The sequence below is a fragment of the Coenobita brevimanus genome, chromosome 101 (assembly GCF_032717465.1).
Source record: "Coenobita brevimanus isolate Jiangsu-jjx chromosome 101, ASM3271746v2, whole genome shotgun sequence".
NCBI classification, from domain to species: domain Eukaryota; kingdom Metazoa; phylum Arthropoda; class Malacostraca; order Decapoda; family Coenobitidae; genus Coenobita; species Coenobita brevimanus.
In genome coordinates this window covers 2,343,377-2,368,517 of record NC_137054.1, presented here as the reverse complement: position 1 = coordinate 2,368,517, position 25,141 = coordinate 2,343,377, and the positions used below count along the sequence as shown (strand labels likewise).

The 25,141-nt window shown below is 41.7% G+C and overlaps 1 protein-coding gene across 1 annotated transcript in view; it reads right to left on the bottom strand.

The window, feature by feature from the left end:
- Window positions 1–25,141, bottom strand: part of LOC145414888 (zwei Ig domain protein zig-8-like) — a 548,874-nt gene that overhangs the window by 410,411 nt on the left and 113,322 nt on the right. The gene's annotated exons all lie outside the window — the stretch shown is intronic.

Here is a 25,141-nt window from a genome sequence, read left to right as displayed (position 1 = left end):
TTTCACCTTCGCGCCATTCTTTAATTCTTCGTCAATTCGCTTAAACTGCGCTTAATTTTTCTTTGGGATAACAGCTCCAGACATTTTTTTTAATTCTTTTTATTTAGGCAATTAAAAAGGATTTATGGGGTCTCACTTTTTTTTTTTTTAATGTTCAATCCTAACGGTAATTTGTAAAGATGGGAGTCTCTGGGAATGTTGGCAATCTTGTTAATTTACCATTTTCACTGTTATTTCTCCTGTCTCATAAAATGCCTATGATATAAATCTGTGAGATATAGTGGTCCTCACACCTTTGAGAGTTTGCTTTGCTATTATTTTTTTTCTTTTTTCATAGTTTAGACCTCATTCGCCACTTAATTCCGGGCTCCTCCTGCTCTCCTTTCCACGTCATTTCGCATTTGTCACACATTTCTGATCTGGTTTACTACTGTATTTTCTTCATATTCTCGTAATGTTCTTCTTGGCACAGAAGGCTTTGCAACACATTTTCTTGCATCAGGTAACAGTACAGAAAATTTTGGACCATTTTCAATCCAGTGTCGTACTCATCATTTTGTTCTCGTCATTTCCAGGTGATTTGTGTTCACCTTGAGATAGACCTTTCGATACAGCCTTCAGTAACCTCTTCACTGACTGAGGTCCTTCCTAAACTAAATAAAGTAGTTAGGTGATAACAAGATAAAAATAAAGGGACCCACGTCGCATGGTAGGGGTTAAGGTGACATATACGAAATAAAAGTCTTGGGTGGAATTGTTACGTTATATCCTGAGTCAACACGAATACGAGTATGGTCCTAGGTATCCCACTTGGCAAATACCTGCTCTCTCTCTCTCTCTCTCTCTCTCTCTCTCTCTCTCTCTCTCTCTCTCGTCTTTATCACATTTATGATCTTTTACTCTACTTTCCCTATCATTTTCTCATGGATTATAATATATTAGTACTCACAAATTGGCTCTACACTCAACCTCGTCTTTTTCTACCAAATCAGATGATATTTCACCATTCTCTACGTTTCTATTGTTTTCCACGATTCTTTTTTTTACACTCATTTCGATATTTTGTCTTACTCTCCTTTATTCACATTTCTTATCCTCTTGTCGTCTTCTTTTTTTGACACATCTGATCTTTTGCTGATCCTCGTCTTTTTCTAAACAAATTCCTGATCCTTTTCTCACAGACTGGATATCGCTTGTCATGAATCTCTCTACCGTCTCTCCCTTCTCCTCCTCCTCTATCAGAAAGCACCTTACCCATCCCCAGTCTTGTGCTTCTCTCTCATCCCTTTCTCTTACACTTCTGATCTCTTGCTTTATTTCCCTCGTGTTCTTTTCATAGACAGGATAACGCTCCTCACAAATCTCGCCCGACACTCTTCCTCTCCTTTTTCTCGCATATCAGATCGCGTTTCTCACCAATCTCGTTGCTTCTTTGTCCTTTTCCACATATATTTCTGATCTTTTGTTTCTTCCCTTCAGTTCTTCACATAGACAAGGTATCGCTGCTTACAAATCTTGCTCTACAATCTCTCTCTCTCTCTCTCTCTCTCTCTCTCTCCTCACCAATCTCCCTGCAGCGGCCGGGGGGCATGGCAGTCGGAGAGGCTCGCAAATCTTCGTAAAGCAGATCTATCCAGGTGCTGATTCTTCTCACTTTTCCATGCTCTTCTCATGTTTTCTTAGTCTTCTCGCAATTAGAGTTGTTGTTCTCACACATTCATGCTCTTCGTCCTCTTACACTTCCTTGTTTCATAGGCTGCTGCTTCTCACACGTTCAAAACTCTTCTTTTCATGCTTACATTCTTCCATTTTCTAACACTCCCAGGTTCTTTTCTGCATTTCAGGATATAGCTTACTTTTTTATAATCTCATTGTAGGTATTCATTTCAGTACCATAACAACTTTTATACTGTGTTTTCGTTGTGAAGGGTTTCAAAAATTTTCAGCTAACCCATCACTGTTTTCTTCAAGCCACTACTAACTACACTGTTAAACGTATATAGGACCCCCGTTTCAAACGACTAGAACAGATAGATCACCATCAAGAAGTCCTTCCATTTTGATGATCAAATATCACCGTTGAACATAAGAATTTTTTTGCCAGCATGTTACGTTGTAGCAGTGTAGTCAGCAGCGAACTAGAGTGGCAAAAATTCATTCCTGGCTGTGATTCAAATAAAAATTAATGACCGTCAAATTTGGGGGCTTGCAACAACTTGGTGCAGTGATACTTTGAGGCGACATAAATTGTCTTTAACATGATGGAATAAAATAAAAAATTCCTCTTGCGTGGGTAAAATGTTTGTGATAGTTTCAATAATGTCCTAGGCTTTCCTGTGTATATAAAAATCGTCTGACTTTTGGTGAATAAAAAAACGAGCGCACAGAGTGCAAAACCCGCACCATCTGGTTGGTTCAAGGGCTGAACATTTGACTCTTCCTGAGACCTTAAGCTTCGACGAATTGCTCTCAGAATCGAAATATTCCATCCTTGTTTGACCTAAAACACTTCCACCAAGTATGGTTTAAATAAGATCAAAACTAAGTTGACTTTATACTGGCACTTAACCACTGCCTGTGACCTTGACCTTTGGCTGATTGGCTGCTTCTTCAATCTGTATTTTACCAGCTGCCTTCGTAAAATCTGCTCCCACCCCTTTTGTAACCTCCCTTTCTTTATCTCTCCATCACTTCACACTCATACTTTCCAGGACTACCCTCTCTCTTATCCACTTCAACCTCTTATTCAGCACCCCTCTCCCTCCTTTCTTTACCTCTCTCTCTCTTTTCCTAACCATACTCTCTTCCTCGGTTTCCCTTCTCTCACCTTACACTCTTCGTCACTTTCCCCTTCCTTCGGCTCATTCACTTCCTCATCTCCCAAGTCCTCAACCTCACTCTGCTTAACCTCATTGTCTCTTCTCACCTCTCTCTCTCTCTCTCTCTCTCTCTCTCTCTCTCTCTCTTACACACACATACCCACCCTCACCTCATCCTGTCTCACCTCACCATTTCTCATCCTACATCATATCTCGCCTGTCTCTCATACCTCTCTCTTCTCCCCTTTCTGACCTACCACTCTCCCTCACCAGACTGTCCACGTTTTTCCTCTTATTAGGTGTCTACCCCCTTGTACACACATTCTACATGCTTGCCTTTCTCTTTCCCCTCCCCCGTCTTCCTCCTTCCCCCTACTCCCCTCCTTTTCTATTCCCTCTCTCCTCGATTTCTCTTCTCCCTCCCCTCCTCTCCTTTTCCCCACACCTCCACCATTCCTCTCTGCTTTGCTCTCTCCTGAATTCCACCCAGTTCTCTCTTTCTCCCGTTAGGCCACTTCCGCACTTCTCTTTTCTGTCCTTCCTCCCTGTCTCTGTCTTCTTTCCTACCTTTTTCCTTTTTTCATTCTGTCTTCTTTATTAACTGCATAACCTTCCTCTCATTCTTTCCTCCTCATGCTCTTCATCTACCTCTATCTCTCCTTTCTCTCTCCATCCGTCCTTGTGGCTAACCTCCTCCTCCACCTCTCTTATCGTAATCCCCTTTTCCCTCTTCCCTCTTTCCCCATCTTTCCCCTCCCTTCATCTTTCTCCTTCTTTCTTTCTCTTTTCATCTTTTTTGCGTCTCTTTCCCCCTATCACCTTCTCTTTCCCCTTCCTCCTTCTCATACCCATTTTCCTCCTCTTCTCCTCTCCGCTTCCCTTCTACTGTTTTTTTTTCCTTTCCTACCATCCTTTTTTCCTCCCCCCTTTCTCTTTCTTCCCTTTGCACTTTTTTTTTTTTTTTTTTTTTTTTTTTTTTAAATGTGTCCGACTCTGGGCATAGGCTTCACAGCCTGCTATCAAGGCCCAGCAGTCCTCCTACATATCATACACCTCTACATGTCACCACTTCGGCGCTAACACCCACCGTCCATATTGAATACATGCTAGGGCTGTCTCATACAGGACTGGTGTATTACCAGTGTCTTCGTTTTCCCCCTCCCCCACCCCCATTGTCTCTCAATCTCTTTCCTCTCACCTTTTCCCCTCTCCCCTCATTATTCCTACCTCACTCTCTCCCCCTCACTCTTACCCCCTCTCTTCCCCTCTCACTCGTCCCCCCCACCTCTCTCTCTCCCGTATGCATTACCATGGATTATCATTAATGTTTACCGATGAAGCGTGCCACAGAGCCTGACATACGCCGTATTACCAGAGCGCTCTCTCTTTCTCTCTCCCTCTCAGTCGATCTATTTACCTGTTTATCTATTTACCTTTTGTGTGCACACGCTAACTGCGAATGATTTTCCATTAATAATAAGGTCGTAACACCTCGCTGGATTCGAGTGATTCGCTTATGTACGGTCGCCCCATCTCTCTCTCTCTCTCTCTCTCTCCTCCTTTTCCACGACCTCTTTCTCTAATTTCTGTCGACCCGGGATTTGCTCCACGCTTCCCTTTCCCCGATCAGAATGTCGTGTCGATCTGACCCTGCTAATTTTCTGTTTTCTGTTTCCTGCCTTTTCCATTTTTCTCTTTTCTTTCGGCCGTACTAATTTTTCTGGGTCTCTACTCTTCTACATTTCTCTGCGGCCTTTCTCTTCTAACTTTCTCCGCTCGTTTTCCATTTCTCCCCAGCCTTCCTCCGTTCTACTTTGATGGAGCACTGTTGTACATTTGCAATCTTTTTCTGTTGAATTTCTCCGTAGCATTTTTCTTCCGCATAATTTTGCAACCCTTCGTAGTATGACTTTTCTGCAGCACGTCTCACTATACTGCTTCAATTTTGCGTCTTTGTTCTATATCTGTGTCTCATTTCTCAGCTCCAAGACTCTCGGCAACATTTCTCTCTGTTACTGCCCGCTTGTATATCTGTGGCATGCTTCTCTTCCACAATGCCCATATATTCTCATGGTCCCATTCTCAGGCTTAACACTATACCATTCCCCGTCGCAACACTATGTCATTCTCTGTTGCAACATTATACCATTCTCTGTCGCAGCACCATACCACTCTGTCGGAACACTATGTCATTCTTTATCGCAACATTATACCACTCTCTGATACCAATACACCAGTCCTGTATAAGACAGACCTAGCATGTATTCAATATGGACGGTGGGTGTTAGCACCGAAGTGGTGACATGTAGAGGTGTATGGTATGTAGGAGGACTGCTGGGCCTTGATAGCAGGCTGTGAAGCCTATGCCCAGAGTCGGACACACACACACACACACACACACACACACAAAACTGTCGCAACATTAGACCATTCTCTGTTGCAACGCTATACCATTCTCTGCCGCAAAACTATGCTATCCTCGGTCGCAGCACGATTCATTCTCTGTCGCAACACTATGCCATGCTCCTCATCTACATTTCCCACGTATTCTCGTTTCCTCGTTCTCTGTCGCAACACTATGCACCGTAATGGAAAAAGCTTAACTCTGGCCGATAATGTTGTATCTCACAGCAAATAAAGATGCTGTACTGGAGAGGGACGCCTTCATGTGGTGGCACCGATATAACCTGATGCCTCTGCTACCTGCTTATACAAACGCACCTCAACTCCCTCCCTATCTCTCAGAAAGGAGAATAGTGGACTGCAGGAGAAAGGAAACTGTAGCTTGTAGTCTCCCGGGTTCAGGTGTAGAGGAGTTGTAGGTCACAACAACAAAACAAAGATTCAGTATGTGGGTATAAACTTTCATTTGAACAGGTCATGCCAAGCTAAAATTAATCCTTGCAGCCAGTGTATTTAATTTATATTTTCATATTACTACCAGACGATTTCATACAGCTTACGAGAGCGCTCAGGAAGGTAAAGGGATTATTGAAAGCTGGCTCTAACCCCTCCATTTCGAAAAGTTCACTCCAAAGCAGAGGAATCTAAGAATATACAAACAAGAAAACACAAATTACATACTCCTATTACAAGGGCAAACACACACTCTGCATCCTTTCTGTGTCGCTGCATATCTCTCTCTCTCTCTCTCTCTCTCTCTCTCTCATATTCGCTGCAACATGTTCCTTTATTTTTTCGTACTTTTCCACCATTCGCCTCACTGCCTTTTATATTCTGTTTGAAATTTCTGCAATATTTCTCTTTAAGGTAGGTATCACTATTGCGTCTATCATATTTTCTCTGTTTTTCCTTTCTCACATTTCCTTACAATATATTTTCCTTATTCCATTCCAACATTTCCTACAACATGCTTTTTGTCCCTTATTTCTGTGCTATATTAAACCAAAATTTCTCTTAATTTATTTATGCCATATTTCTGCGGCGTTTTCCTTTTATCTCACATCTCTTCCACAACTATCTTCATTTTTCTCAACTGTATTTCCATTTCATTATATATACATTATTTTATTTACACATAGCCCATTCTTTTATATGTAACTGTTTTCCTATACGAATGTCCTTCTATGTTATATATTATCATTTTTGCACCACTGACTTCTTTAATGATAGAAGGGCCATGCAATTTCCTGGATTGAAGGAATGTTGTTGTAGTTGTTGTTACTACTACTACCACTACTACTACTATTATTATTACTATTATTATTATTATTATTATTTTATATGCATCTGTTCTCCTACAGTTTATGATTCATACGTTTCCCTTCACTTTTTTCCCTCTCTCTGGTATCTAGTCCACATTTGTCTTATTTTCTATTTAATTTCTTTGACATGTTTTTCTGCTGCAATTCAACGACACCCCACTTTCACAGTTTTCTGACGTAGAATTTTACCACGTCTGTCGCTTTGTATTTCGCATTTTCTCTCCACTACAATTTTTTGCTCATTCGGAGTAGTGCTACCTTCACGTGAATACAATAACTGACAAGCCAAATGGTTTCCTGTAACCCAAGAAACCAATTATTGTGTTTAGTGGTAAAGGATATACCGGTAACCAGCAAATATATGCCTGATAGTCTTGTGGGTTCTGGCAGTTAAAGTGACTGTGGCTCATAAAGGGATTAAATAAGAGAAAAGACTGTCGCTCATTGCCCACATATTGCATCTCAGGGATTAGCGACTAGTCATTCTTACCTTAAGTGTCTGGACTGAGCACCCTTCCCCCTCGCCCTTACGTCATTACAGTGCATCATCGTAACTACTAGTCCTGATTACGTTTTTACTAATTGGGCTGCAGGGGCGCAATAACTGATCCATTTTATCTTATATTTGGCGTCGCAATATTGGTTCCATTTATCTGTACCATATTTGGTGTCGCAATATTTATCTAATTTATCTGATCTATAGTCGGCATTTTTCTCTGGTGTAGAACTGGCTCTTTTTCTGTGCTTCAGCAATTTTTTTTTGTTTTAATCCAGTAATCTACCTCTGCCTTAGCAATTGTTCTCTGATCCAGTCTTCTGTCACCTTTTCTCTGGCATAACATTTTTCCTCTGATCCAGTGTTCTGCCTTCGTGGTAACTCTTTTCCCTCCGACCCAATGCTCTGCCTTTGCTGTAGCACTTTCCCTCTGATCCAGTATTCTGCCTTTACCGTAGTGCGTTCTCTCTAATTAAGTATTCTGCCTTTGCTTAGAACTTTTCGTTTGATTCAGTATTCTGCCTCTGACGTACGGTAGTAGTTTTTCTCTAATCCCGTATTTTGCCTCTAAAGTAATTTTCTCTGGTGCAGTATTGTGCCTCTGACGTGGTAATTTCTCTCTGATCCAGTATTCTGCCTCTTATATCTACCATATTACTTAACCACTTCACTACGATGACGGATTTGCTCTTATTACTGCGATATCTAGAAGATTTAACTTAGTTCATCAATGTTCTCTGGAAGTAAATTGGGGTAATGAAGTGTACATCTAACCCATACATTAAAAAATCTAAATACGAACAGAATATAAAATACGTCCACGGACTGAAGGAGTTATACTAGAGAGAGAGAGAGAGAGAGAGAGAGAGAGAGAGAGAGAGAGAGAGAGAAATTATATCATTTCAGCTCTTCAGACACTTTTACCTGGGGTGGTTAGATACAGTCTTCATTTGTATATTCACTACAAAAAATTCTTCAGCTGATTAAACTGCCTGACCTCAATTTTCTGCCTAAATAATTTGCTTTGCTTCCCCGTCGCATGTTTCACCCAGTATTCCGAGCAGTGTTTTTTTCAGCGGCTGGAATTAGATGACACAATCGGTTGGTTTATTCCTGCTGCCTCCACACAAAGGTACTCATCTCAGGGTGTGATCTTTTGTAGTCAAGGTCTCTAGCCTCCTAAGTGTAATCGTCGGTACTAAGTTGCATAAAATCGTCTGGAGGTATTGGGAGTAGAAACGCATAATCGGAATAAGTATATTAATTTTCCTATATTTTACCTGACTTCTCTGTAGTATTGTTTATCTCGTTTCTCTGTCACAAGTGTATACCTCATGTCAACCACTGTGATGCTCTTTTTTCTATCGCAATGGTATGTGTTGCAATATCGTAACCCAGATCTCGATTTCATTATAAAAATGTTCTTGTCCCAGATTAGGTATTGTTAGCTTCTGTTGCAAATATCTTATGTTGCAGAATTCAATCCAGTTCCTTGTTCCACTTCCCGGTAAGAAGCATTTTTATCATTCTCTGTTACAGCGGTTTTTCTACTGCACATCTCCATTCTCTTTTGCACTAGATATCATTTCTGTCAGGTTTCTCTGGCTTATTTGTTTTATCTTTTGTGTTCCATTTTCTTGGCACAGGTTTATCTCCTTTTTCATGTGCAATGGTGTACATATTTTTTTTTAACTACTGCTTTAGTTAAACTTCACTTTATCCCATTCTTTCTATGAATTACTTTACCTCCTCCTGTTGTGGTGATTTTTCGTTTCTGTCACGTGTGCTGCATTATTTGTTCTTGCTTGTCATTATTTTCTGTCGCTTATTTTGCAATAGTGTATCTTTCTTCCAGTTATCTGGCTCGCCTTTTTTTTTTCCACATTCCTCTGTCTCTGAAATGTATCCACCGGTAGTTTTTCTCAGTCGCCATTAGTGAATCTTTTTGTTGCATTTCTTTGTCGCTATAGTTCAACACCTTTCTCTGTCGCCAGTATGCCATTCATCTCTGTCGCAATAGCTTATTATTCTGTCACTGAGCTACGAGACGTGCTGCAAAATGACGAAAATCTGGGCCTAGTTATGGTGAATGAACTAGAGTTAACCCCACCAACCATAGCACATCGGATTAACTTTTTCTTGCTACTGATGTAATAGACGAGATTGTTCAGCTTACTCAAAAGTCCGCTTATATACTTTTTTCACTCTTACTTGGCCTTAAATTGTAATCTCTCAATCTTGAATGCTGAGCTGTTACTATTAATTAAAGCCAGAATATAATGCTAGTCACAAATAAGTAGCATGGAAAGTATGTACAGCCACAGCATCTTCTTGTTCAACCTGTGAGCCTCAAAAAGACGAAAAAAAAAAAAGTTCGAATAATTTTTCCCAAACGGAATAAAATCGCCTGGATAGAGCAAAAAATGGAAAAATAAGCCTTCGCATTTAGGGAGTTCATCTCTTTCCTTGTCGTGATGGTTGGCTTCCTTTTCTCTGTCGCTTTTCTGTGTCCCCTTTGCCCTGCTTTTGTATTCCACTTTGGTATTCTAGTCGTTCCTACCTCTTCATTTACTTCCTGTCTTTTTGAGGTGGAGCTTGTTTTCTGTGTCTGTCTCTTCAGTTCGTAGTCTCTCTCTCTCTCTCTCTCTCTCTCTCTCTCTCTCTCTCTCTCTCTCTCTCTCTCTCTCTCTCTCTCATCTTCTAGTCTTTCATCAGTCAGCAACTCAGAATCTTTTTATCTGTCTGTTTTTCTCATTCGTTATTGCAACAAATCCCTCTTTTTACTTTACATTTTTCTCTGTCACATTATTTCCATTTTCCATCGTGTTTTCTCCCATCTGTCGGATTTGTCAACTGCGTGTACTGCTTTTCTCCACTGGCTTACTATATCAGCTTACTGCATCACCTGGTAGCCTGAATCTTTGCCTTATGACATTTTCCCATATATGCCAAGTTCAGAGGAATCTCCACTTAAAAATGAGCAAAAATGGTTTACATATGGCAATTTCATCCCACATTAACAGACATTTTTGGAATTTACCAAACTTTAAAAAAAAATCACTGCTTACAGCGCTACCTGGTGGCCTGAATTTTTGAGTTTTGACATTTTTTCATAAATACCAAGCTCAAAAGAATCAGCTGTTTAAATATGAGCAAAATTGGTTCACAAATATGGATTTTATCTAACTATGTTTTTTTTTTTTTTTTTTTACACATCCTATACTGAATCTTTACATGCCAATAGCGCAAAATCTAATTTGTACTTGACAACATAACACTAATTTCTGAATGAACCAATGAACCAATATACTGGATTAGTTTTACACTACAGTAGAAAACCGACCAAAAAGGTAGGTGGCCACCCCTGTTCGCTTCGCTCGCAACGGAAACCAACCAACACATTCAGGTATCGATGACAAAAAAAAAAAAAAAAGCCGACCATTATCAGGAAAAGAATATTAAAGTTGTTCCGACCATGAGAGGGTTAGTGAAGGCTATGTCTAACATCTCCAGGTCGAAAAGTTTCTCCTAAGGAAAAAAAAAATTGCCTGGAAATAGCGAAAATAAAACGAAAAAGCCGCTATTGCAGAGAAGATTATTGCATTGAAGAGCGAGTTTTTTGTGCTGTAAATTCTTTTTTCCCCGCCTGGCTCACGCGTCTTTTTATTTTTTATCAAATTCTGTATTCTTGTTTTTTCTGCATTCGCAATATGCTTTTAACACTCAGAGGCTACTGTGCTCATTCCCAGCTGAATAAAACTGTCTGGAGTGGAGTGCTTGAGTTGTCCCGATCATGAGACGGTTAATGGTATCAGTGTTATCCTTCTCAGTTTCCTGGGACTAACCCTCAGTTTGATAATGTGCCTTAGTGTTAGCTGGGGTAAACAAAAGAATTTTCCCGACCATAAGAGCGTCGATTATAACATTATTAATATTCTCAAACTCTTATGACTTCCAGCGTTTCGTACCCTTGCAAAACACATCCAAGAAGTGATTTGATTATTCAGCTTGCCGTCAATAATTACCCTCACACCGCTTACCAATCCTGTGATGGAGGACTGAATTATAAATCTGTTGATGCACTTCAGAAGGTCACAGGCGTATACACAGAAAGACCCTTCGGCATTTCTTAGCTTGCCTCCTTCAATACTTTTTTTTTTTTCAACGTCAGGCGATCTGTACCCGGACTTTGACATACATACAGACACAGCCATTGTATTTCTCTTAACCACTTGGGACAGAAGCGAAAGGTGCGTTAAGGGGATCCAGTCAGAGTCAGAATTATTGTCTTCTCGGTAAACACAAACTTTTTATGGGGTGGTAAATTCCTTTTAAAAAATGTACTGAAAATTCAAAGCATACTGCCATCAAATATTTATACATGTATCGATTTCCTAATAAATGCTCCATCCTGGTTCGTATCTGACCGGCATGGGGAAGTTTTTAAGTCTAGTTGTCACTCTCCCTCCGATGTTGAGTCAGGTTCCGCAGTGGTCTTATACGGACTGACCCCGATACAATTTATAGTTACCTTTGTTGACTCCTCACGCGGTGAAGGTGGTTAAAAAATAAATAAATAAATAAATCTCCATCTTCAGTACGATAATTCCATCTCATTTAATCTATTATTACCATCACGAGACTGAATTCAGCTTATGAGGGGCCTTTCATAGCGATGGGATTATAAATATGAAACAATACCTCCATCTGATTTGTTAAAAAATCACTGAAACCAGATGATTGGAGTGTTTAGTAGAGGCCCCTCATAGTGAAGCGGTTAAAAGTTTTCTGTTTTCTTAAGTTAACTGAGAAAATATAATATATCACTTTGGCCGCTGAATAATCTTGTTTGTTGTTATCTGGAATAGAGAAAAAAAAAAACATTCTTGTTCAGTTCGTAAACTGACATACCGGTAGGTTTTAAAACTTTCTTACATTACGTCCTATCGAGCCGAATAAAATAGACTAATTTTGAGCACAATAAACCATAATGTTCGTATTTCAAAACGAGAGAGCTAGAGTTTATATTAACATTCACTGGAGTGGGTAATTAAGGCACTCCAATCGGACTGAGTCTCTGTAGGTTTATATCCAAGGGATGATTGGAGGCTCAGATAATGCCACTCATCTTAAATCTCAGGACCAATTTGCCTAGCCCCTGGCTCCTACGCTCCTCATGGGGCAACACTGGATTGGATGATGGATGGATGGATGGAAAAACCAAAGATAAATTAAGGAGCAGAAAGTCCCTTCTTGTAAAGTGAAAATGAGCAATTACAAAACTGATTTGCATATTTGTAATGATTCCAGAAATTGCCCTTTTTTCCCTTTCATTTTTAGCGAGACAGGTTGCGGGTTCCATGAAGAAGATGCTTGTCGTGGTGATGGTTGTTGGGGTAATTATGTGGTTGCGCTGGTTGTCGTAGTAGGTGTGGTGATGGTGATGGTGGTTGTGTCAGTGGTGATGGCGATGGCTGTTAAGTTACTGGTGCTGAAGATTGTGGTTGTGGGTGGTGATGGTGTTCATGGTGATGGTGTTGGTGATTGTGGTTGGGTGTTGTTGGTTGTGGCCACGGTAGAAGTGGTTGTGGTAGTGTTGATGGCTCTTGTGACGGTGGTGGTTGTGCTGTTGGTGCCGATGATGGTGATGTATTAGTGATCGTGGTGGTGATTGTGATGGTGAGTGTGGTTGTGTTGGAGGCGATGGTGATGGTGGGTGTGAAGGTGGTGATGATGATAGTAGTTCTGATGGTTGTGGTGGTGTTGGTAATGGTGTGTCATGATGATCCTGTTGGCAATTACACACACACACACACACACACACACACACAAACAACAACAACAACAACAACAACAACAACAACAACAACACACACACACACACACACACACACACACACACACACACACACACACACACACACACACACACACACACACCTTCAAAGCACACACTCAACATTACAGCTGGTCTGTCAAGGTCCCTGCATCAACACAGAAGCAAGTGCAATTACCATTAAACAAGCGCTGGTAAGAGGAACTTGCTTGCAGTTGCACGAACCCGTATCAATTAGTTACGTAGCAATTGCAAGTTGAGGGTGGTGGGAGGTGTCGGTGTGAGCGTCATTATTATTATTATTATTATTATTATTATCATTATTATTACTGGTACAGGTGTTGTTGGTAAATATCTTAGCATGGATATTGTTGTTATTAATCATGTGTTTTCCTCTGCTGTATTCAACACCAATTTAAAGTTATTATGTTTAGTGTTGCTGTCTTTTAACTCTTCAATCCGAGGACGTCTCTTTACTTTTCATTTTTGTCTCATAAATTTTAATTGACTTTGCAAGCTTCATTTACTGTAGGACTTTATGAAGAAAATAAGTAAAATAATCATAATGTAGCAACTATATACGTGAAAAGGGTAATATTATAACATGTAACTTTTTAATGTTCTGATTTCCTCTACCATATCAATTAATAAAGAGGCATGATTTCCCTACTCTACTATCACCAAAAAAGTGTCGGTATGATTCTCTTACCTATAGTTATCATTAGTACCACTGTCACCGCCCACGTAGTAGTACAAGTTATTGGTTGTGTGTGTGTGTGTGTGTGTGTGTGTGTGTGTGTGTGTGTGTGTGTGTGTGTGTGTGTGTTAATCAGTGTGGTCGGTGCTGAGTGTATGTACTGTATGTTAAGTGATTGCATTTATCATTCATACTACAAACTTTTCTATTTACTGCTCAAACTTTTAACCGAAAGTTTACTTTGCGTTGTTAGCTCTGGATGAAAGGTTAGTAATGGAGGGAACTACTTCACTCAGGGAATTTTTTAACGATTTAGAGAGAGAGAGAGAGAGAGAGAGAGAGAGAGAGAGACTAATGAATTACAAGCCTTAAAGTATAAAGTTATATGAGAACGAAAATATATGTATGGAAACTAAAACACTGGTCGGAACTCAGAATCTATATAGTTTTTCGTCAGATTCTTTTGGGCTTTAATGAGAACCATAAATCTGCTGCTAAAAAAATAATTATAATGTTGACTGATTAAACTGTCCAGGTCCTTGACTTTTTTTTTTTTAAATCTCCGAGTTAAACGGCATGGTTTTTAAGTTAAATTTTTGTCTCAAGATGATTTTATTTAGTTAAAGATCTCTGGTAGCGAAGCGGTTAATAATCCAATCGATTTTATTCAGTCTGGGATGGTCTTTCGGGCATTAGGATTTAGATGTTGCCTTCATGAGATCACTCGCCAGCAAGAGCGCTCTCCTAAACCAAGTAAATTCGTCTGGCAGTAGCAAAAATGAAGCAGAGAAAAGACATCATCGTAGTAAAAAGAATATATATCATATTTAATGCTACATCTATTATATAAAGAAACTCCTGTCTCTGGGTTCAGCAAATTAACCCCATGAATGCGATAGATCTCCTCTGAGCTGAATACATTAAATGAGTCAACCAAGAAAAAAATAATCTATCATCGCACAGACAGGGTAATGCGATATACATCATGCGATCATCAGCATCTTTTAGGATATTGTCAGGCTATCAAAGATGACCAGTGTTACCCCTCGGTATGTTTATTCCCATCACCAAAGAGGTTATGTTTTTAGTTCGCTTTGTTTATGTCGGCCGTTGTGTCTGTTTGGTTGCTTGTTAGTAACTGATTGGAAACACTTCTAGTAAACGAGGATTATCAGAGTAACAACTGAATAAATTTGTTAAAAACTTGTTTTTGTTAGTATAGTACGATTATGTTCAGCTTATGAAAGCGCCCTGATAACAAGCGATTTAAAGAAGAATATGTCTTACTTCTTCAGTTCGAAAGGTTTATCCTGAGCTCAATCAGATACTTTTTTTTTTTTTTTTCGGGTTATCCCTTCTAGAATATTACCTTTGAAGAAACACATGTACCAGAACAAAACCACCCTTGATTGTTCCCAGACACTTTTTTTGTTTTTCAATGTCTGTAGTAGAGGTTGTTGTTCCCTAGGCAGTCTGGCCGAACATCCCCGTTTTATGTCTGTTATCGTATGCGCAGGAGATGGAATGTGTGAGAAATGAGAACTACATATTCCCCAACCATCTCTCCCTGACAGCGCCTACACTTCTCCCCCTCTCCGACTTATCTTCCCTACATCCCACTCATCTCTTCCTCCTCCTCACTCCTTCCTCACCCAACTCCTTTTCTCCAATCATTTTGAGGCGTGAGCAGGGTGAGTGGTGTGGTATGGTGTGGTTTTGGATGGGCCCTGTGTGAAATACAGTATGGTGCGATGTTGGCGGACGGGTGAGTATGGTGTGTCGGTGTGGTGTAGTGTGTTGTGGTGTAATGTGGTGTGGTCTCACGTGTTGTGATGTGGTATGTGTGGTGTGGAGTACCATGGTGTGTGGTGTAGGTGTGGTATGGTGTGGTGCTGCGCAGTGTAGTGTGGTGTGAGCAGGGTGAGAGGTATGGTGTGATGTGGGCGGGGTGAGCGGTGAAGTGTGGTGCTGTTTGGTGCAATGTGTTGTGTAGTGCTTTGTTCGGTTTGGTGTGTTGTGCTGTGTTGTGGTGTGGTACAATGACATGCGGTTTGGTGCAGTGTGGTGCGTTGCGGTGTGGTGTTCTGAGGTGTGACTTTTTTTTTTTTTTGCTCGACTTTGGGCATTGGCTTCACAGCCTGCTCCCAAGGCCCAGTAGTCCTCCTACACATTGGTGTGGTTTGGCGTTTGGTGTGATGTGGTGAAGTACAGTGTGGTATAATTCTGCGTGGTGTGGCGCAGTGTGGAGTGGTGTGGTGTGGTGTGGCGCGGTGCAGTGCAGTGTGGTGCGGTTCGGTGTGGTGTGGTTTGGTTTGTAGAGTATGATGTGATATGGCTTGGTGTGGTGTGGCTTGGTGCGGTATTGTCTGGTGTTGAGCAGTGTTTTATGGTGTAGTCAGCCTGGTGTGATGTAGTGCACAGTGGCGTGTTGTAGTGTAGTGTGGTGTGGTGTGCCGTATCGAAGCGTGGTGTAATGTGTTGTATTGCGTTGTGCTGCGGTGTCGTGAGGTGATGTGAGGTATTGTCAGGCGTGGTGAAGTGTGGTGTGGTGAGGAGCGGTGTGGGTTAGTTTGATGTGATGTCCCGTGATGTGGTATGGTGCACTGTGGTATTATGGTGTGTGGTGTGGTGTGGTGTGGTGTGGTGTGGTGTGGTGTGGTGTGGTGTGGTGTGGTGTGATGAGTGTGGTGTGATGAGTGTGGTGTGATGCGGGTGGTATGAGCGGTGTATTGTGGTAGGATGTGGTGTTGTGTGGTCAGAAGCTGGGGCGAATGTAGAGATGTGGTATTGCGTTGAGGCGAGCTTAGTGGTGGGATGCAGTGTGGTGTGGTGCCGTGTAGTGTGAAGCAGTGTGGTGTGATGTTGTGTGATAGTTTGGTGTAGTGGTGTGATGCGTGGTGCAGTACGATGTGGTGTGGTGTGGTTTGCTGTGGTGTGGTGGGATGCTGTGGTGTGGAGGTGTGAGGGTGTGTGGGAGCCAGCAGGTGTCCACTGTGGCGCGGGACACCAACGGGTTCACCCCCACACTTTACGTTTAAAATAGTCCCCCACCCAGCCTTGGTCACGTTCAGGGTTCACACACCCCTGAATACAAATACCTTCCTCAAACTTCACAAATCAACATACATACCACACACACAAATACAATATCTACATTTAAACTTAACTAATCTATCTATCTATATACCTAGGCTGCTTCCCCCACACAAAGGGAGGTAGCCGAGACAGGACGACACACTCCCAATTTACTCATCCAAACACACTCAATTATTCGTATCTTAGACCCAAGGGGGAGAAGGGACAGATCCTCACTGGATGAACATGTTTACATTTTTAAAGCTCTTAGTGATCTAAAACACCCTCCATATTTTATCCACAGAGCTAGAAAGAGTGTCAATAAAATACACATGAGTAAATACAAAAAAGAAAAACCTGAGAAAAGAATAATAGTACTCACACCCTGTGTAGCGGACAATGTTTCTCCCTGAATGAATATGGCAGGAATACAGGTAGTCAGAGCAGGAAATGCGACTGTGGGCAAGTTAGTCAGAAAACTAACAAATACGTAAAAAGAACAAACAAAGCAGGTGTGTATAAAATTCCGTGCAAAGATTGCGAAAAGGTACATGTGGGAGAGACTTTTAGGGGGTTGAGTAAAAGGTTAAAGGAAAATAAATATGATATGAGAGTGTTTAATCTCAGCAATGCTACTGTACAACATGGATTTGATAGCGGACATGGAACACTGTGGAACAGCGCAAAGTTTGTGTTACATGAGTGTAATATAACTAAATGTAATGTGTCAAGTCTGCCCATATTGCTGTTCACAATAATTTTAAGCAGAACAGAGGATTTTATTTACTGGCCTAACCTTAAGCCTACCATTTAACTAGCAACAGAGCTAATACAGGGTAGTTTGTTCTGGTTGTTCAAGAGCATCACGTCAGTATCTTGGAGCTATGAGCCCTGCTGATGTCGTTGAGTGTAAAAATTATATGCCATTCCTGAAGCTAGTCTTGGCGAAACGTTGAAATAAATTAGGTCCATACTCTGTTGCATCAACCTCATCGGGGTAATCATAGCTCTCTGTACAGGCCAAGAACTAGACTCACGCTCTTATATCATTTATGACTCAAAATTAGTCCAAGCATAACTTCCTGATTTTTGGCACTCTCCACGGGGTAGCCTGTACATGTGAGTGAGGGGAGAACCTATGAATATATGCATCTGGTGGAGAGAGGACATAGGGTATAGAACCATGTGAGAAATTCGGGACGATAAATGTATTACGAAGAACGAGCTCCAGCTTTTTACTTCTTTCGTTTTGCTACTGGTTTCACCGTCCAACTATTTTCTGTCACTGAAAATGTGTGTCACGTTCTGGCAATTCTAACTAACCTAGAATATCCTGCCTCGTTTTTTCCCTCTCTCTCTCTCTCTCTCTCTCTCTCTCTCTCTCTCTCTCTCTCTCTCTCTCCTGGGAGTTGCCTGTATGTCTGTCCAACTACCTCTCTAAATGCTGAAGACCACTGGCGTCGTATTATAAGTTGTTTTAGTGATGTCGTAGCATATCTACTTTAGTGATTTACTCTGCACATCACACCTCAACTGCATTAATATATATTATCAATGCAATTGTGTTGATATTAAAGCGACACAAATAACAAAGAAGATAATGTCATAATGTAGCGGGCCAACCAGATCACCATGAAACGTGTGCTACAAAGCTGGAGTGCCATGTAGAGTACGGTCTCTAATGTGTGTGTGTGTGTGTGTGTGTGTGTGTGTGTGTGTGTGTGTGTGTGTGTGTGTGTGTGTGTGTGTGTGTGTGTGTGTGTGTGTGTGTGTGTGTGTGTGTGTGTGTGTGTGTGTGTGTGTGTGTGTGTGTGTGTGAAAGTTGTATGAAACCCTTTCATATCTAAAAGTCTCTTCAAAGCTGAAAGCAATCATATGGAGACAGTAAGAGTGAAATAAAAGAAAAAATGTCATCTCACAGGAGAGGTAAAATCCTTTCAGGCCGGAATGATTAAAAAAGACGCGATAGCATATCAAGAAGAGGTTGTGTCTGTCTGTCTCATTAACGTTTTGCGATGCGAGGTACTTCATTCCCGGCGACATGAGCGAGGCCATACCACACCATTCAAAGCCACTCTCTCTTACCACATGGCGCCAAAGGCATAATCAATGGGTCTTGAAGCTCCAGCATCTATTATATTTGTATCCAGTTATTTTATTTTTACTAACTCCAAACGATATGGTTCAGTTTGGGAGAGAGTTTTAAAGCCGGAGGGGTTAGATACTCTTATAACCTTCATTAACACCTCCCCCAGAAAAAAAAAAAAAAAAAAGTCCAACGGTATTCTCAGTTGGATAAAATCGTCTGCAAATAGAAAGAAATACCTAAAAAACTGGGAGTAGTCTGATGGAATTTATAATTACGAAATCATTGTAAGTTGCGGCGATCTATCCTTTGAATGTTATGACTTGTCTCAGGTAAAAATAATCACCTGATGTTAATTTGAATACAATAGTTGTGTCCATACCAGTTTAAGGATAATCGAAAGTTACCAACGATTATACTGACAGACTTCTCAGAGCTGAATAACCTTGTACTAGCCTGACTAAAATACCCAGATGCATCCACGGCAGCGATGTGGTTAATATTCTTAGAGGCTGATCAGAATATAACAGATTTGATACTGTGCTGGAAATAACAGTCTACCTTTCAGCTTGACGAATTATTTAGCGTTTCTTTCTGTTGTTCAGGAAACTATGAATATATAGAGGTTTTTGTCTGACACCTCATCCTGTGAAATGTGATCTGAACCAAAAAGCTCCTTCATCTCTGTCCCTATTCATCAACCACCCGTCCACCTCTCCGTCCTATACTACCCATCTGTTTTCATCATCCTTGATCTAGATTAACCTTTCTTTCTCCTCACAACTACTCCACTCTACATCTTCCCTTGTGTATCCCCTAGATGTTCTATCCACGATCGTCTTGGCCTTCCTGTCCTTCTTCCAACCATTACACTCTCATACATACTTCCCTTTGTGCTGTACTATCTCACACTGTTTGTTCACCCAGTTCTTTGTCAACTTTTCATTCATCTTTCTTCACTCACATGCTCTCTCCTTCATGTACTCCTTGGCTTTTCTTTCCATCCACCTTGTTATTGGCCTACCTATTTTTTGTCCCTTTTACTTCACCACTCATATGCACCTTCCCTCACGGACTTTTTGTCTATTCATCACCTCATTATTTATAATCTGTCTCTCCTCCCAACTATCTATCCCGCAGCAGAACATCTATTCCACCAAAGTCAATGGAGGGTAATGTTATCACTGGTGTCCGTCCGTAGAGTTGGGACGGTTGGGCGGGCGCAGAGATTTTGTTTCTGGAGCAAATCTCAGAAAGTATTAAATGCAGTCATGAACTTTCATTATCGAACACTGTCACTTCAGTTTGTTCTTTGCCTCCGTCCCCTTTCTCTCTCTTATCCCACTTTTATATATATTTCCCATGTACTCCCTCACTTCTATCCTTCCACCTTGCTCTTGGTCCACCTCTCCTTCCTCGCCAATCTCTTACTCCCCATTACCTCCATATGACCAAACCACATCAGTGTTGCTGAAAGTAAAGGAAGAAAAACTGAACTGCTGCAGGCCAGATTGTGTGTGCGCGGGGAGGGATACGTGTGTGTGTGTGTGTGTGTGTGTGTGTGTGTGTGTGTGTGTGTGTGTGTGTGTGAGAGAGAGAGAGAGAGAGAGCGTTTACGTATGTGTTTTACAGAATTTGCATTTGAAGAGCTGGCGTACTACTTCCTTAACTTCATTTACTTGGCATACGTTTAAAAATCGAGTTTAGAGACAGAATCGTTGGGTGCGTTGCGTGGACGAGGGTGAGGGTGGGAGTGGGGTGAGAGAGGATGAGGGTGCAAAAGGGAGATGGTGAGGACGGGGAAGGGCGAGGATGGAGAGAAGAATGAGAAGGTAAGAGATGGTGAGGATAGGAGAGTGAGATAAGAAGGCGTGAAAGTGGGAGTGAAAGAAGTTGTTGGAGGGAAAGAACGCAAAAGGTGACTGTGGAAAAGAGAGAGAGAGAGAGAGAGAGAGAGAGAGAGAGCACATCTCACCACGTCCCCTGATGCCCAACCCACTCCCAATAAAAGTGTGAAAATAAAGAGAATAGAGCCAGGGGGGAGAGATAACTTTACCGTGGCCGCACCTCCTCCATACCTCACACTTATTATCAGAGCCTCCCGCTAACTTGGGTAATAACTCTGGTGATAACTCAGCTATTATGAAAGCAGTAACTTGCACCAATAACGTAGTGGGTGAGGGTGGGGGAGCGTGGGTGTTGGGGTGGGAGGGGGTAGGTAGGGTAAATAATGGTTGGTGGGTTGGGAACTGATTTACTTTCGTGAGTCTGTTTTATAAGATGGTGAAAATGATAATGGTGATGATAATGGTGGAGTTATGATGATGATAGTGTTGATGGTTGATGGTTATGATAATGATGACAGTGTTGGTTATAGTGGATGCTTGTACCGGAAGGTGCATGGTCGAGGGTGAGGGTAGGAGTGAGGGTGGAGAGTGGGAAGTTAGGGCAATAAGGATCGAGTATGGGTTTGATTGTTAATGTAATTACAGTATGTTCGAATAATAACTATTATCACTGTTGCCGCTGTAGTTGCTGTTGGAAAACCAAGCTCATCTGGTTGTGAACCCAGCGAACTTGCAGGAAACCGTTCACTTAAACCGACCAGTCCCAGAGGTCTTGTGTTGAGGTTATATTGAAGGATTGTCTATGCTGTGACAGTGTGGTGCGTCAGTTAAGTCTGTTGTGATGTATGATGGTGCACTGCAATGTGGGCATAGGGGATTATTTGTGAACTGTATTCTGTTTTGATACTGTGGCAGGGAAGGGGGGTGTCAGCATCGCAGTCTGGCTATGGCCTATTCCACCTTTTCTGAGGATAACCTTAAGCTTGACAGCTGACTGGTTGTTCGAGTGCATTCACTGTAGCATTGTATTCAAAATGATTTTTATCATAAGGGTTACAATAACCGTTTTTGACGTGATATCTCAAATTAATATTTATGTAGGAGGTGGTGGTGACGATAATGATGGCGGTGATAATGATGGTGATGACGATGATGATAATACTGATCCTGATAGTTGGCGGTGGTGACGGAAGAGGTAGCGTTGGTGCGGATTAGGATGGGGGTGGAGGAGAAACATACCTTCTGAGTGTGGAGGATGGCTAATGAGGAAGACGTGGGTGTGAAATTGATTGTCATTTAATTAGAGGATGCTGGGATCTTAACCTGTGCTGCCTGGTAAATGACAGAAGTGCGTGCTCGTGTCTTGTGGTTCTGGATGAAGAAAGTTTTGACACAGACCAACGACATACATTAACCGGCCAACCTGCAATGACAATTTTCACAGGGAGTTTTACCTTGGCCATTCAACCACATTCCTTGCTCGTCTCGTACACGTCTCTCCTTCCACCCCATCCCCCCCCCCGCCACAGCACCGACCTTGCTGAAAGAAATCTGTTCCCATCGCTGCGCGCCTCGTAAAACATCCATCATCGCTGGGAGTACGCATCCGTCCACCATCCATCACCATCTAAAATTATCCCACCCACCCCAACCATTCCTATCTGTCCATCCCCATTTTCTCCTCCATCATCGTTCGCTTGCACCGTACCAGCACCAGTCTCCGTTGCATATACTTCCTCGGCACACGTGACCTACCACCACTGTTCCAGCTCATCTTACCCTCTCCCTTCCACCCGCAACACCCACTTCTGTTCTGATGTGGAGAACATCATAAAAATGGATGCCTCGATTACCAGCCTACTTACAATGCCCATATTAACAAGATGTACTTACTTCACTGTGGTCCGCTATCCACCACATTCGTTGCCATCCCACTTACATCGCTGCCTCTCCACCCCATACCCACCTATTTCATCTTCCCCCACCTTTACCCTGCACGTTACCGTACCTGTCTATCTACACCGCATATCTACACACTACATTCTTTAATTACCTCGCCATGCCACATCACCCACCACAATCATAGTCTATCCTGCGTAGTCCTCTCCACTCATCCAACCCATTTTTGTTGTGATATGGTGCACATCGTAAAAATACATGTCTACAGCGCTCAGATTAGCAGGGTATACTTAACCCGTTGTAGCCCCTCGCCCACTATCATCCCATTCATCTCACCCTCTGATCAATGTCCATCCCACCCTGGTACGCAAACCTGAAGCAACACATCTCAGTCAGTACACAAATATGGAAGGTTTTCAGCACACACCTTCACAGATAAGACATGAAAGGATCTGTATTCCCCTGATCTCCCTCGCAGCCCATCCACTAACTCATATTCAGCCATACCATCTACTCCCGCAGCGTTGTGATTATCAAAACAACGACTATCTCATTACCATCACACCTACAGGGCCCATATTCACAGGGTGTAAATACTCTCCCAGCCCACCCAGCCCCAAAGTTTCCGCTCACCTCACCCAGTCCTAAAAGTCCTGAAATATCGTACCTGAAAAACCATTGCACCACTTGGGTTGAATTCTGGCACATGCTTTAGTAGGCATGACCTGATTCGATCGTTACTGACAAATTGGCCTGACCTAATGACCTGAGTGGACTAAGTTACCTGATATAGTCCTGGGTGGGAACATAGGTAAATGAACGAGAGTCGCCACTCTATAATGACTTCCATGTATGTAAGAAGAATGGATGTGGCTGGACCTGAATTAATATGACTGGGTCCAAATAGATATAAAGGTTATGAATGTACTGTCGATCACTAACGTCCGCTCACTCCTGCCTCTCTTTCCTTACCGAATTCATGGACACCTGAATGCTACGTTGTGGACTCGTATCGTGTATGATGGCTCCAACATATTCGTACTTGCATGCTGTCCACGCTGCTCGATCTTTGGCAACTTCCATGCGCATATAATATATAATCCATTTATGGGTGACAATATGAACCTTTGTATACTACGTCTCATTCAAGCATCTTCGGCTTCAACGATAAGAGAGGCAGTAAAGGCGAATGGACTTTTGTAGCTGACTACCTAGTTGGAAGTGAATGTCATGTATGGCTCTATGTGACTGACTAGTTGTGGTGTGTGAATATGGAGTGAATTGGACCTGAATGGACCTAACCGGAGCTGAACCGATATAACTGGATGTGAGTAGACCTATACGTACCTGACGTCATGGGCTGGTCTACAGTGACCTGACTAGGTTGAACTAAATGTATCAAGCTTAATTGGTTGTGAATTAGCACTGATACACCTGAATTAACCTAAATGACCCTGAAACAGCCTGAATTAATCTGCATTATTCAGATGGTTGTGCAGGGTCTGACAGGGCATTAAATGGCCTCAATAAATCTAATTATTCATAATGACCCTGAAATGGAGCTGAATTAACAATGGTGGATCTTGTCTGTGTAACTGGATATGAGCATGCCTGATATTATGATCCACACCATTCAATATAACAGCACGGAAGTGGGGTGAATATACCACTGCCCTAACAGACTAATTTGCTCTTAGGAAGTACATGCAAAAAATCCATAGGCCGTTTCGACTGTTGTTCTTATGACAGTTACAGCAGCTTACGTTTATGTCAGCAAGACGCCAGTATAAGGTCGAACAAAACGCTTGTTTCTGAAGATGGACTTGGCAGTGATAGTGATTTTTGCGACAGTACGATGATGTTAGTGATAACGATAACAGTGATGATTATGACGAGTGAGGATGCGTGGGGATGGGGACTAAGGGTGCCTGAGGTGAGTGGCTGGTTAAAATAATGAGGAAGGGGTGGGATGTGCCTCATTTATGGAAAGATGAGGCTCTCTTTCTTTTTTTTTCATGGTGGCGTTGGTGGTGGTGGTAGTGGTGGTATGCCCATAATGGTATTGTTTTCGTGAGGCTTATGACCTTGTTGTGTTTAGCCTTTCAACACAATTATTTCACAGTTCATTCCTACGACCATAAACCTCCTTGGAAAAAATTAGTTGCTTTCAGAATAGCTTCGGGTCGGGTTAATATTACGAAATATGGGGAGATTTGATTAATAAAGAATGAGGGGAGAGTAGTCTAAGTTTTGACCAAGAAATCGGGTCTTTCAACTCGGTTCAGGCATGTCAAGATTCATTAACATTTGTCCAGTCTCTTGACAGTAGTTTGGCGACTGACAGATCGGCAGACACTTAACGCGCTTATATTTCCGCAAGTGGCTAAAATGATGCTACCCATTTTGCTTCGTTCACAGTGTTGATAATTAAATGACAAATGACACAGGACATGGCAATTCATTTTACAGAACTCTTCTTCTGGCGTTGTAGATAAAAAACATAAAGCAGGAACTATGCTTTTGTTTACCTTTTGAACATTACAAAACTGCCTTAAAGATAAATACACCTGTGTATACGTAATAAGTGTGACCATGTACTTACAGTTTTGACGTACAGCAAGAGAAGAACACAACTTACCTGCAAAAATTAAAATTAATTAG